Here is a 12,265-nt window from a genome sequence, read left to right on the forward strand (position 1 = left end):
TGTGGTCACAGTGCTGACTACTCCATTGAATGTAACACAAGTACTGGATATGTGAAGGACATGCACATCAGAGGTCATGATAACTTCATGGTACCCAGATGTCATCACACCAGTAATTGTGTACAATGCATCCTTCTTCATGTACCTCCCTACACATATTTCAATGAAGTGTAACTGAAGTGTACCACCTTTGTTACAGTGCACTGTCACACAGCTTATTGGCCATACCTAGGTATTCTTTCTGGGGAATACACATGATTATCTGATGGTATGGAACAGCAATGGGTTCATAGATGTTTACTAGGCTAATGACCACAAGTCACTTTTTAAGCCTAGCCATGCATCCCAAATCTCTGACAAGTTCTGATACCCTTGATAAGTGTATGTAGGGGCTTGGGAGATGAAACTTTTATAAGCATGGGCCTGGGAGATGAACCATTTACAGGGTGCCTATGTCCATTAGAGACATAGGTACCAAACCAGGGATGAATTTCCTGTTCCCAATCCAATTGTCCTAGTTGTACTTGAATTGGGTTAGGGGGGACTCTGCTTCACATGGATGGGGAGCCTGTTCCAGAGACAGGGCAGTCTCTGGGATACATACCTGTCTCTCCAGAAGATCCTGTTTATATTACAGGCAAGGTATAAGTCTTTAGAATAGGGAATTCTGGTGCTGTTTGTTTTGTGGATAGGCAGGAGATCTGTCAGAGTGGGATCTGACAATGTCCTGCATGCCAAGGATTGATCTCCCCTCAAATGCTTGTAGGAGACAGGATTCAGGGGTAGGGGCTTGAGGCGGTCTGCACTGGATGTTTTACTTATGCTCTGTATTCTTGTAGTGAGGAACTTCTGTGGATGTTCCAGTTATTGGATATGCCTGGTTAGGTACATACCAAAGAGGCATTGTACTCAGTGATAGGTCTGATGAATGTGAAATACAATGGAACAATGACTTCCTTGGACCTAGATGCCATATCTTTGTTTGTAAGTTGCACATTCAAGTCCTAGCCAGTTAAAGTCCTAGCCAGTTATAGATCCCCCTCCATGGATCACAACACCATGAAACATACTTAACCAATTGAAGACAATCCAGATTTTACCAAACACACTGGTTATGGGGGATTTCAGTTATTGCCACCAACATCTGGGAAGCCTACTCTAGCCCAAACTCACTAGCACAAAAGTTCCTTGACTTTGTGAATGCAAATGCCCTGGAACAAACTGTCCATATCCCGATAAGAGGAACAAACATTCTAGATCTGGTCTTCATGAACATGTCAAACAGGTGCACTGCTGCAACTGTTGGACCCTCATTAATTAAAATTGACCACAAATCAGTCACCTTTGAACTGACACTAACACTAGAACTCACAAAGGGTGAAATCAGACTAAAGAACTTCACCAAGGCAAATTATACCCTCCTAGGTGAAGGTATAAATGCATTCAAACCTCAACCCAAGCTGAAAGTGGTAACTATGCCATAGCTTACACTAAAGCCCTGTACAATCACTTGCATAAGTGTATAAACTCAGCTGTACCAGACAGAATCAAAGTCAAAGCCCCAAGTAAAATCAAGCTGCCATGGTGGACTTCTAGCATCAAAAAACTCTGCAATAAATGCAAAGAGTTTCTGTCCAAGAAAGCAAAGACAAGGACCCAACAATGGAAAAGCACCCTCCTCAGCCGTAACAGGCAAATAAGACAACTTGTCAAATCATCCAAGAGTTGCTTTGAAAGAAACCTAGCAAGTACTGTTAAGGATAACCATAAGGCCTATTTCAGCTATGTACATAACCTAAAAGGTAGGAACCAAGCATGTGCAGAACTGGTGGCCTACTGTATCACACACACACTAACCCCAAAGAGATGGCAAACCTACTAGCAGATTGAAATTTCACTCCTTTATTCCCTCCTAACGTACAACAAACCCTCCCTCAAACTCCCCTCCACCTTACATATTTGAAGAGCAGTTCCGCAAAGAACATGGCCTCTATGGGATCAGATGACATCCCAGGCTGTCTTCTAAACTGGCTAAAAGATGAACTAACATCACCACTAAGTACCCTTTTCAATCATAACCTAAGCACAGGGTTTGTTCCTGCAGAATGGAGAATATCTACTGTTATTCCCCTCCATAAAGGTGGCCTAGCAACAGAACCAGGAAATTACAGACCCATAAGCCTGACCAGCCTCATCTGTAAGGCCATGAAACATATCATAGTATCCTGAAGTAGGTGGACTGGCAACTTTCTGTTTCTGGACATCAAATAATCTTTAGTGTTGTTCTGACCAGGACTAGGATACTTCTTTACATGTCAGCTCTCATAGCAGTGTTGAAAGTTGACTCAAATCTGGAATGAATTTTCCCAAATAGTTGACCATGCCAAGAAAATGTTGGAAGACTGTAACATTTTGTTTGGAGCTAGCATCTCAAGAATTGCTGTTTGCTTTGCAGGACCTGGTCATAAGCCTGAACTGGTAAACAAATGACCTACATAAGGAACTTCTTGCAGCCTGAATTTACATTTCTGAGGATTCAGCTTAAGATTGACTTAATATTGACTTCATGAGCTCGTTACAGAACTTTCCTGAGGTTTCTATCACATTCGACTTCACCATTGCCTCCTACAAGAATATCATCTACTATAATAGCACATGGATAACCAGAAAAAAATTGTTCCATCGCATGTTGAAAGACTTTACTGGCAGAATTTATTCCAAATGGCATTCTCAAAAATCTGTACCTTTCAAATGGTGTACTGAATGTGGTTAGCAATGAAAATTTTCAATCAAGCAAAATTTGCCAAAATGAATTTTTTTGCATCTAAGACAGAAAGAAAATAGTGGCACTTGCCATGAGGGCAGCAACCTCCTCAGTTGTACACATTGGATGATGAGGTTATTTTAAGTGCTTTGTACAAATCTCTTGGATCAATACATATTCTAATATTGTCTGAGCTATTCTTAAGAGCTAATACCATGGAAGATACCCACTCACTAGGTTCTCCTGGACAAATTACTCCTAACTGCACCATTCTGTCTAGCTCAGTTTGACAATGTTCTGCATAGGTACTGGAACTTTCCATGCTGGTCTGACAACTAGGATGACCTTGAGGTCTAACTTCATAGAGTACAGAACTGGGAGTTTGCCTAGTTTGTCTTCAAAAATATCAGCATAGTCGAAAAAATAGTTTGGGTGAAATTTGAGCTGTTATCCCTCAAGCTTACATGGTGAATCTCTTTACTAAGTGAAAGTCCCATTTTCAAACTGTTCTGAGGCCTAATAATGACTACACATTTCTTTTGACTATGTAAAACTGCAAGTCATAGCTGTTCCCAGCAGAATAACATGAAAGCACTACTGAGCCTTCAGTTTGAATTTCTTCATCACCATAAGCAACAGGCTTCACACACTTTGCTTAATCAACTTGTTCACCAGCTTTTACTCTAGCAAATGTTTCTGCTGACATATCATTGCACTTTGAACCAATATCTACTTTGAGCTCTATGGTTCTCCCACTGATCCGAGCAGTACAAAATATCTCACTTTTTGCCCACAAATCTACTACATTAACTGTTTCACTAAGCACAGACACACCATCAACATAAAAAGTAGAGTCGGAGTTTTCTAGTTGATCAACTTGCCTCTTTGAATGCTCTTTTTTAATAAAAGAATGTGCCCCTTTTGATTTACAAAACCTTTAAAATTATTCCACTTTTTACATGTGGCACTGCTTACCAAAATCTAAGCACTTTTCTTGTTTGGGCTCATGGTTTCCACCACAATTACAACAGCTGACTATGAGGTTTGCCCCATGTTTTGCTGAGTCACCCCACTGCTTTACTGAGTGTGCCTTGGTTCCTACTGAAGCTGCTCTGGGTTTTGCTGGTGGACCTGCCCTTAGGCCTGTATCTTTTAACCTTGTGCTGCATACTATCAACATGAGCACTTGAAGAAACTGCTTGTATACTTTTCTAATTTGTAAGCATGTTCGTATACTTTTCTGTAAGCTGATATATCTGACAAATCTCAATAGTCTTATTTAAAGTTAAATCACTGTCTCAAAGCAAACTCTTTCTCACTGCATCTTCTTTAATACCACAGACAAGCCTGTCTTTTATCAACTCATCTCTCAGATCACCAAATCCGCATGTTTTATCCTTATTTCTCAAGTTGGTTATATGCAGCAGAAGTTTCACCAGGCTTTTGATCTCTTGTGTAAAGTGTGTCTTTCCACTGTAACATTCCTTTTGGGGGTTACACATTTCTCTAAATTTACGTTTTAAGCACTCAGGGTCTTCCCATGTTTCAGCCTGTACCATAATATGGCAGTCTACCCCCTCCCCTGCAAATGCAACAGGTGCATACACAAATGAATGCTCCTTTTCAATGGCGTCTGACCCAGCTGAATTAAACAGAATAAATATCTTTGTATATGTATCTTTGTCAGAAAAAGCAGCCTGTATGAAAATATTGTAGTCTTGCTCAAGCACGCTCCAATTTTCTGCAACATTACCGTCAAACACAAGTGGATTGGGTCTGTGAAATCCTTCTTCCATGCCAACAAATTACTTTTAAACACAGCGCAGACTTGGCCCTTGTAATAATGTACAAACATTCACACACACCAGGTACTTGTAATATTAAAATACACAATAATCTCTTTGAAATGAGTGTACAGTAATACTGCACACACTTGCCAACACTTTGTACACTTCAGATACTTCAAATAGCTTTAGTTAATGTGAAAAAGTAGTACATTGCAAAAATAAAATATAGTAATCTTCCCTTTTTTATACATTTTATGTAATTCAGATATAGTTTCAAATGTTTTCATAATTATTTTGAATATTTCTATCAATATGTCACAGTTTTGAACATTTCATTTAATTACAAATTCGTTTTGAGTGTTCTGAATGCTTTTTTATATTTCTTGTGTAAAAAATAATTTAAGCAAATTTTAGTACCTGGCATTCATTTCTGACCCGTTTGCGAGTTGTTTGAGCTTTGGATCATCCCCTCATGTATATTCCTCCATTATTGACTGTGTGCCTCATGGTTTTGACTCTGGATCCCACTTCTGACACAACGTCATTCATCTAGTGTGTCTTAATAAGATGATGAGGTTTGGGTGTTCGTTTAAGTAGTTTATTACACACAAACACATCAGGATGGATGACTGGAACATTAAACGTAAATGAACTAACTGACTGACTGCTACACACATACATGCTTTCATTCTGGCTGCTCACTCAAAATGGCATTCTTGCTTGCATGTGCTCAGTACTTATATGCATGTGTCCACTGACTGGAATACTTCTTAAAGGTACAACACACAATCTGATCTACATTAGTCACAGTCTCAAAGTGAATGCAGAGAAATACATCAGCAATGTCACTTCACACTATCAAATCAAGAACAATGCCCCTAAGTACCCATGAAGTGGTAAGGGACCTGGGATCACAGGGTGACCGTGACCTTAACTTTGAATACCACGTGTCTACCATTGCTAAGAAAGCTTTCCACGTAGCTCACTTGATTAGTAAAGGCATCGCCTCAAGAGCAAAAGAAGTTATAACCTCCCTATACTCTGCACTTATTCAGCCAATAATTGAGTATAACACCCCATTTGGTATGTACTGTACTAAGCATCTACAGCAATTAGAGAGATTTCAGAGTTTTCTAACAAAGAATATCAAGGGCCTCCAAAATGTGCCTTACACAGACTGACTAAAATCCCTGTCACTATACTACGTATCATATAGACTTCTTAGGGGAGACTTATGCCTGGCCTACAGAGCAACCCATGGCCCAAACCTAATTAACTTACTGCATATTCGTAAATCAAATGGGTCTAGGGCTACCCATTCCAGTTACTTAAATATGGCCTGTGATGTAAATAAGACATTTTGGAGGGACAGATTTATCTCCCAGCAACTGCCACATCTTTGGAACAGGCTACCAATTCATGTGAAATAGATCACCTCTATAACACTGTTCAGGAGGAATCTGGATGAGAGGATAGGGCACCATAAATTCGTACACGGGATAGTGCCCACAACCCTCCTGGACATGGGCAGTCATTAGTAAATGCAATCTTGGGTATTGACTAGTACCGCTACGGTATTACATTAGGTTGAAAAGGCTAGACTTAAAATGACCTCCGGGTTGATAGCCTAGTTTCTGTCTTTTGGCTTTTCCCGGTTAGGGGTCGCCACAGCGGAACTCCAGTCCGCTAATTATTGGTAGTAGATTTTTACGTACTGGCTTGCCGGGCCTAATGCAAAACCTTCAATGAAGGAATGCCCATTCACGCATGTCACTACACAGAAGACGTTCTAACTGAGAATCGAATGGGCAACGTCTAACTGTGAGGCAACAACGCTACCACAGCACCAATCTCCTATAATCCTATGATTCTATGAACATAGCATGATTTCCTCACTACTGTAGATATGTGATGGTCAAAGGCTAGATTACTGTCTGTGTGTCCATAACTACTGGGTGAACTCTAAGGGGTGTATTGTCAATATGATAGTTTCCAGGGGTGGATGAATTCCTGACAGATCCTATTATGCATTTCTTGTCATTTAGTTTTAGTCCATGGCTCTGACACCAGTTGTTTGCTTGTGTCAACCCTTCTTGGAGAACATTTGTGTCAGTGTGAGATTCAATGACTGCTCCTAATTTGCAATCATCTGCAAATGTAGTCAGCCAGAGACCTTGACATTGACCTTGACGTCAGAGAAGTAAGCTCCAAAAAGGAGTGTTCCAAGGACAGATCCCTGAAGGACGGCACTTGTGACTTACCTCTTTGTAGAGGTAGATTCCCATGTTCTAGCATCATGGGTCCTGTCTGTGAGGCATTTAGCTATCCACCAGGTGACATATGGGTTTGTACCCAACCTCTTGAGTTTGCCAACAATGCCTGAGTGGGGTATTGTGTCAAATAACTTGGCCTAATGAAGATAAACAGTGTGAACTATTTTGCCCTCATCCATTCTTTTGAGACCTTCTCAAAGAAGTCCACCACATTGAGTAAGCGTGTCCTGCCCTTGCCAACCAAACTGGGTTGGGTCCAGTGTCTGGAGGTTTACTATATCACTGTTGATCACTTACATGATAATTCTTTCCATGGCTTTATATATAAGACTAATGTGACTTATGGTTCTGTTGTTTCCAGGGTCTGTAGATGGGCAATCTTTGTGCAGAGGGATGACTGCTGCTGTTCTGCATTCATGAGGCATGAAGCCTGTTTGGAGGCTACAGTAAATAGCAATTCCAGATGGCCTGATAGGTCATGTTTCATGCTATTTAGACAGCATCCTGGGATATTGTCTGAGCCTATTGATGCGGTGTTCTTGGCCTTAGAGAGTTGTTACATCAGATGCATGTTTGCTACCTGTTCAGCTTATGCATAAAATGCATACACAGGTGTTTGACAACATTAATGGCATATATATCATTTGTGACAGTGTGAATTTTACTATAGATATATGCCATGCACCTGAGGCAAGTAGCTTATATTGAAAATACTGTCGCATACAAGTATAGCAGTGTCCCTCCTAAAATCTCCTGCAGATACAATAGTATCAGGACAGTGTGCATGGTTACCCTCATAGAGTGTGGAAGTATCATAATAGTTATTAAGTGTGCGTGTTTGTGCAGTCTCATCTGTTATCTCTCCACATCACATATGTGACGTCAAATGCATGGGATTAGTGGTGGTATTACTCTGATATTATCCATGATTGTGGTTGGTTCTTGTATTGTTTTCCACAATCCTTTACCAGTGACCACCTTGCTGGAGACCTCTGCTGAGAGTACACTCATATTCAGGTACATCATTTTACACTGCTTCCCAATATGCACCCTACCCCAATTGTATGTAACATCTCTGAGAGATGGCCAGTGCATTACTCACATAAGGATGTTCATCTCACACAGACATCCTCCCTATTATGTCACCTTGTGTGACAGTCACAGACAACACCTTTTCACTGTACAGGCCCTACTGTACCATATAGATATGTGCTCGGTGTTGCTGTTATAACCATCTTCCACTGACATGTCCTTCTCTGTTGTACTTGCAGGAGTTTCACCTATATTCTTTCCCTGTGTTCATTCCTACAGTTCATCTGTGTCCTTATTCAATACTCTGGGTGATCATTTTGCATGGCAGTCCCATGTCCTGTTACAGATCATTAACACAACTTCAGTACAGAATGCCAGAAATGGGATATCACAATACTTTGCACTGTAGGTAGACTGTCCTGTACTGTGTTTGGACATTATACCTTACATTCATACCTCTCAACTGTCCAGATATTACCAGGATGTCCAGATGTTTTCCTTAACAAATATGTAGCTTCCTGAGATATCACTGGTATGATCTCTGGAATGATGAGACTCAGTATTACATACATTTGAATGCGTACCTCTCAACTGTCCTGATCTGTGCAAAATGTCCAGTTTTTGTCTCATATTTGTGATCTTTTCCTAATAAAATTTTTTTTCCTGGCAAATCACTGGCATGTCATTGCAGAGAACAATCAGAAACTGATGACTGAGATTTGAGTTTCAAACTTCAAGCTCTTCAGAAAGTTCATGCTAATGTACAACCTCTATATTCTATCCAGTTCCTGAGTTTCTCAGTGCAATATAAAAGTCTGTCCCTGTTTCTGACCTTTTATCCCCCCATTATTATGGCATTGTCCACATTTGTCACTCTAAGAGTTTGTGAGTGTTACATTCTAACACATTTCAATATGACATCTATGCCAAATATGTCCCTACTGCTGGTTATTTGTCATCTCATTAAGTTGAGCTCTGTACAGATGTGCTGCACTAACACAGTGACAGCTATTTGTGAACCCCCTGGTGATCATTGTGACATTGTGTGCAAATCCGCGCACCATAAGTGCTCTTCCTTATACAGATTTGCTATCCATGTTCACTGATAAGGTTTCATTATATGTAAAGCCCTGGTGATCATCGTGGCATTCTGAGCAAATCTGCACACCGTAGAGGCTCTCCTTTGCACAGAATTGCTATCTTTGTTCGCTTATGAGGTTTTGTGAACAGCACCACTGTTGTGAGCCATGTAACATACGTTAGGTGCACCTTGCGTTATTAATATGCATTGTGCACTGTCACATGCCATGCCCATTGTGCAAACACATAATATCCTTGTAGGGTATACATGAAGCCGATTCAGTACTGGCCAAAAAATAAGGCCACTTCAATTTTTTGACAAATATTGTCTGTTTCTTGTCTTTTTGCATTACAATAACAATTACTGTAGCTGCATCCAGCCTGACAAGCAAATATTTATTGAAAAACAGAGAAAAAAATTCTATACATCTAACAGTCAAGATTTGGTAGGATTTCCTTTATTCTTCAACATGGCCTTGATATGAGATGGCATGCTGTTGACTAGTGATTTGCAGTATTCAGACATGATCTCAGTCACCTAAATGTGTTTGATGACATCTTTTAAATCTTTTTCTGTGGTTGGCTGATGTGCTGCCACTTTCTTCTTCATGATATTCCAGCAATTTTCTATGACATTGAGATCTGGCGAATTTGATGGCCAGCTTGGAAGGAGCTGAATGTGGTTGTTGGCAAACCATTAATTGACTGTCTTGGCAGTATGGCATGGGGCCAAATTCTGCTAAAATATTGTTGTTCCAGAAAGGTTCATATGGAGTTTTACTTTTCAGTTCAGCACAGAAATATACTTTGTACATTCACTTTTTCACCTTTGTCGATTATGTGAATTCCACAATGCCCTTTCGACGAGATGCCTACACATACCATAATGGATGGAAGATGTTTGATTGTCTTAAATATACTTTGGATTGAGGTGTTTGCCAGCAGGAAATCTCATGTAATTGTAGCCTGACCCTTGCACTTCTTGAAATGTACTTTCATCAGTAAACATCACTTGTTCCCACCATTCTGCAGACTTATCTTTCAAGAGAACAAACGCTTGACACACCAAATACTTTAATGCAAAGCTACATGATGTACTGATGAAGGGTGTAGACCCGAAATCTTTGCATTAAAGTATTTGGTGTGTCAAGCATTTGTTCTCTATAGAGTTTTGTATCCTGCTACAGTATCACCTGTTTTTGATTTAGACTTATCTTTCAAGGCATGACAAAACTTTGTCCGATCTTGAAGCTGCTTCTTTGTCATCAACAGTTTCTTAGCGGGTCTTCTTGCCACCACATTAAAATCTTCTGCTAGAGGTCATCTAACTGTTCTGGAACTGATATTAATTCCCTGTTCTTTAGGCAGATGAGCCATTTGAACAAAGTGTGAGGACTTGATGTAACAATGCTATTCAGACATCTGTCATCTCTGAGTGATGTTTTGCAATTGTGGCCACAGTTAGCACAACATATTGCACCACCCAAATGAATGGTATTTTGTTCTCCACATTGCAAAATAGCCAAATGTTTAGCAATATAATGTTGGGAGTAGCCTTCAGAGTGCAGTGCTATAACTTGTTCCTTTCCTTTATAAAGTCATTTAAATCACCCTTTCTACCCATTCTAACCAATACAGATACCATACATAAATTTATCAATTCTCATACAATTTTTGGTAAAAATCACTGCAGACAAGCAAAACTGTGTAAACAGGAAATAAAGAAACTCTAAACAATGAAAAAAGTGAAGAATATATATATATATATATATATATATATATATATATATATATATATATATATATACACACACATAATGTAAAATTAACATATTGTGAACATTAAAGCCCATTTTGTTGAAAAACGATTGGTGGCCTTATTGTTTTGGCCATTACTATATGGAGGTCATTGAATCCCAGGGCAGTTTTAAATGGAGCAACAGAAACAATTCAAATTTACAAGCATGGCCTCGTATTTCTCCCCAAAAAATGAAGACTAGTTATTTACACTGGTTGTGGGTATAACTTGACCTGCAAAACTCTTTGGACAAACAAAATCACTTAACCCTATGTGGCATTGATGTATTGTGATAAAGAGAGCAAAGAATAGTACAAATGGTCTGAAGAAAAGGCTGCTGAAAAAGTAAGGCTGCTCTATTTGTTTGTCAACATAAAATATTATGGATGATTAAAACTGCTAAAATCACTAGTCTTATAAAATAATACAGTATATTACATACCAATGAAAGTAAATGCATATTCTTTAAAGTAAAACAAATTGTTGTGGTTTAACCAAACATTACATTTACTTCAGCCTTATACTTACTATTATACTGCTATGAAAGAGACTATTATACTGCTGTGAAAGAGTTCCTCTTATTAGATACCTCTCAATTCTTCTGCAAGGAATAATTTTCATTTTTTTCCAGTTTTTCCTTCACTCTGGTTAAATTTATTTCTGCCAGAGTCACTGCTCTGGAAACCAAGCCCTCTTTCACAAAGGACAAATCATGCCTAGTTAGTCTTCTCTCAGTCTTCTCATTATATTACTTTCATTAGCTCATTAAACAAACCCACTCTCACTAATGCAGCCACATATCTTCCTTTCCTTAAAGAGACAAGCACAGATTAACAGAACCATTTCTCTTTTAAAGAAACATCACTCTGTTTACAATGAATGCTGTAAATACTGCTATAGACACTACTTTCATACATTTGTCACTCCTTGTACTCTTCCAAATGGTGAAAACCACCACACTATGGTACAATATTTTTACTATACCAAGCCAGCAGTAAAGTCTAGAGCAATTTAGTTGATCCTAGTAACATAATTCAGGAAAGGTTCCTGAAATATCTTGGAAATCTAATGATGCTCAAGGCAATAGTGTCTGACAGAAATAATCTAGGAAGTGTTAGAGAACTAAGAAAAATAACTGGTAGTACCATCCCTCCACAACCCCTTTTTCTCATTTTTGCAGAGGGGGTTGGGGTGCCACTTCAACAGTGACAATCATCTAGAGCCAAGGTTTACACCAGTGGGCGGCCAGACCTGCCACTATAGTTCTTCTACACCACACACTCACACCTATGGCCAATTTAGAGTGTTCAATCCACTTACTGCATATCTTTGGAATCTGGGAGGAAACTGGAACACCCGGAGGAAATCCATGTGAACACAGGGAGGACATGTAGATTCTGCACAGAAGGCACACCAGTTGAGAATCAAAATAGGGAACCTCTTCCTGTGAGGCAACAATGCTATCCACTGAGCCACTGTGCTGCCCAACTGGTAGTACCAGTGACCAATATTTTCCAGAAGTCACAAGAAG

The sequence above is a fragment of the Protopterus annectens genome, chromosome 3.part0, assembly GCF_019279795.1.
Source record: "Protopterus annectens isolate FY-2018-M chromosome 3.part0, PAN1.0, whole genome shotgun sequence".
Taxonomy (NCBI): domain Eukaryota; kingdom Metazoa; phylum Chordata; order Ceratodontiformes; family Protopteridae; genus Protopterus; species Protopterus annectens.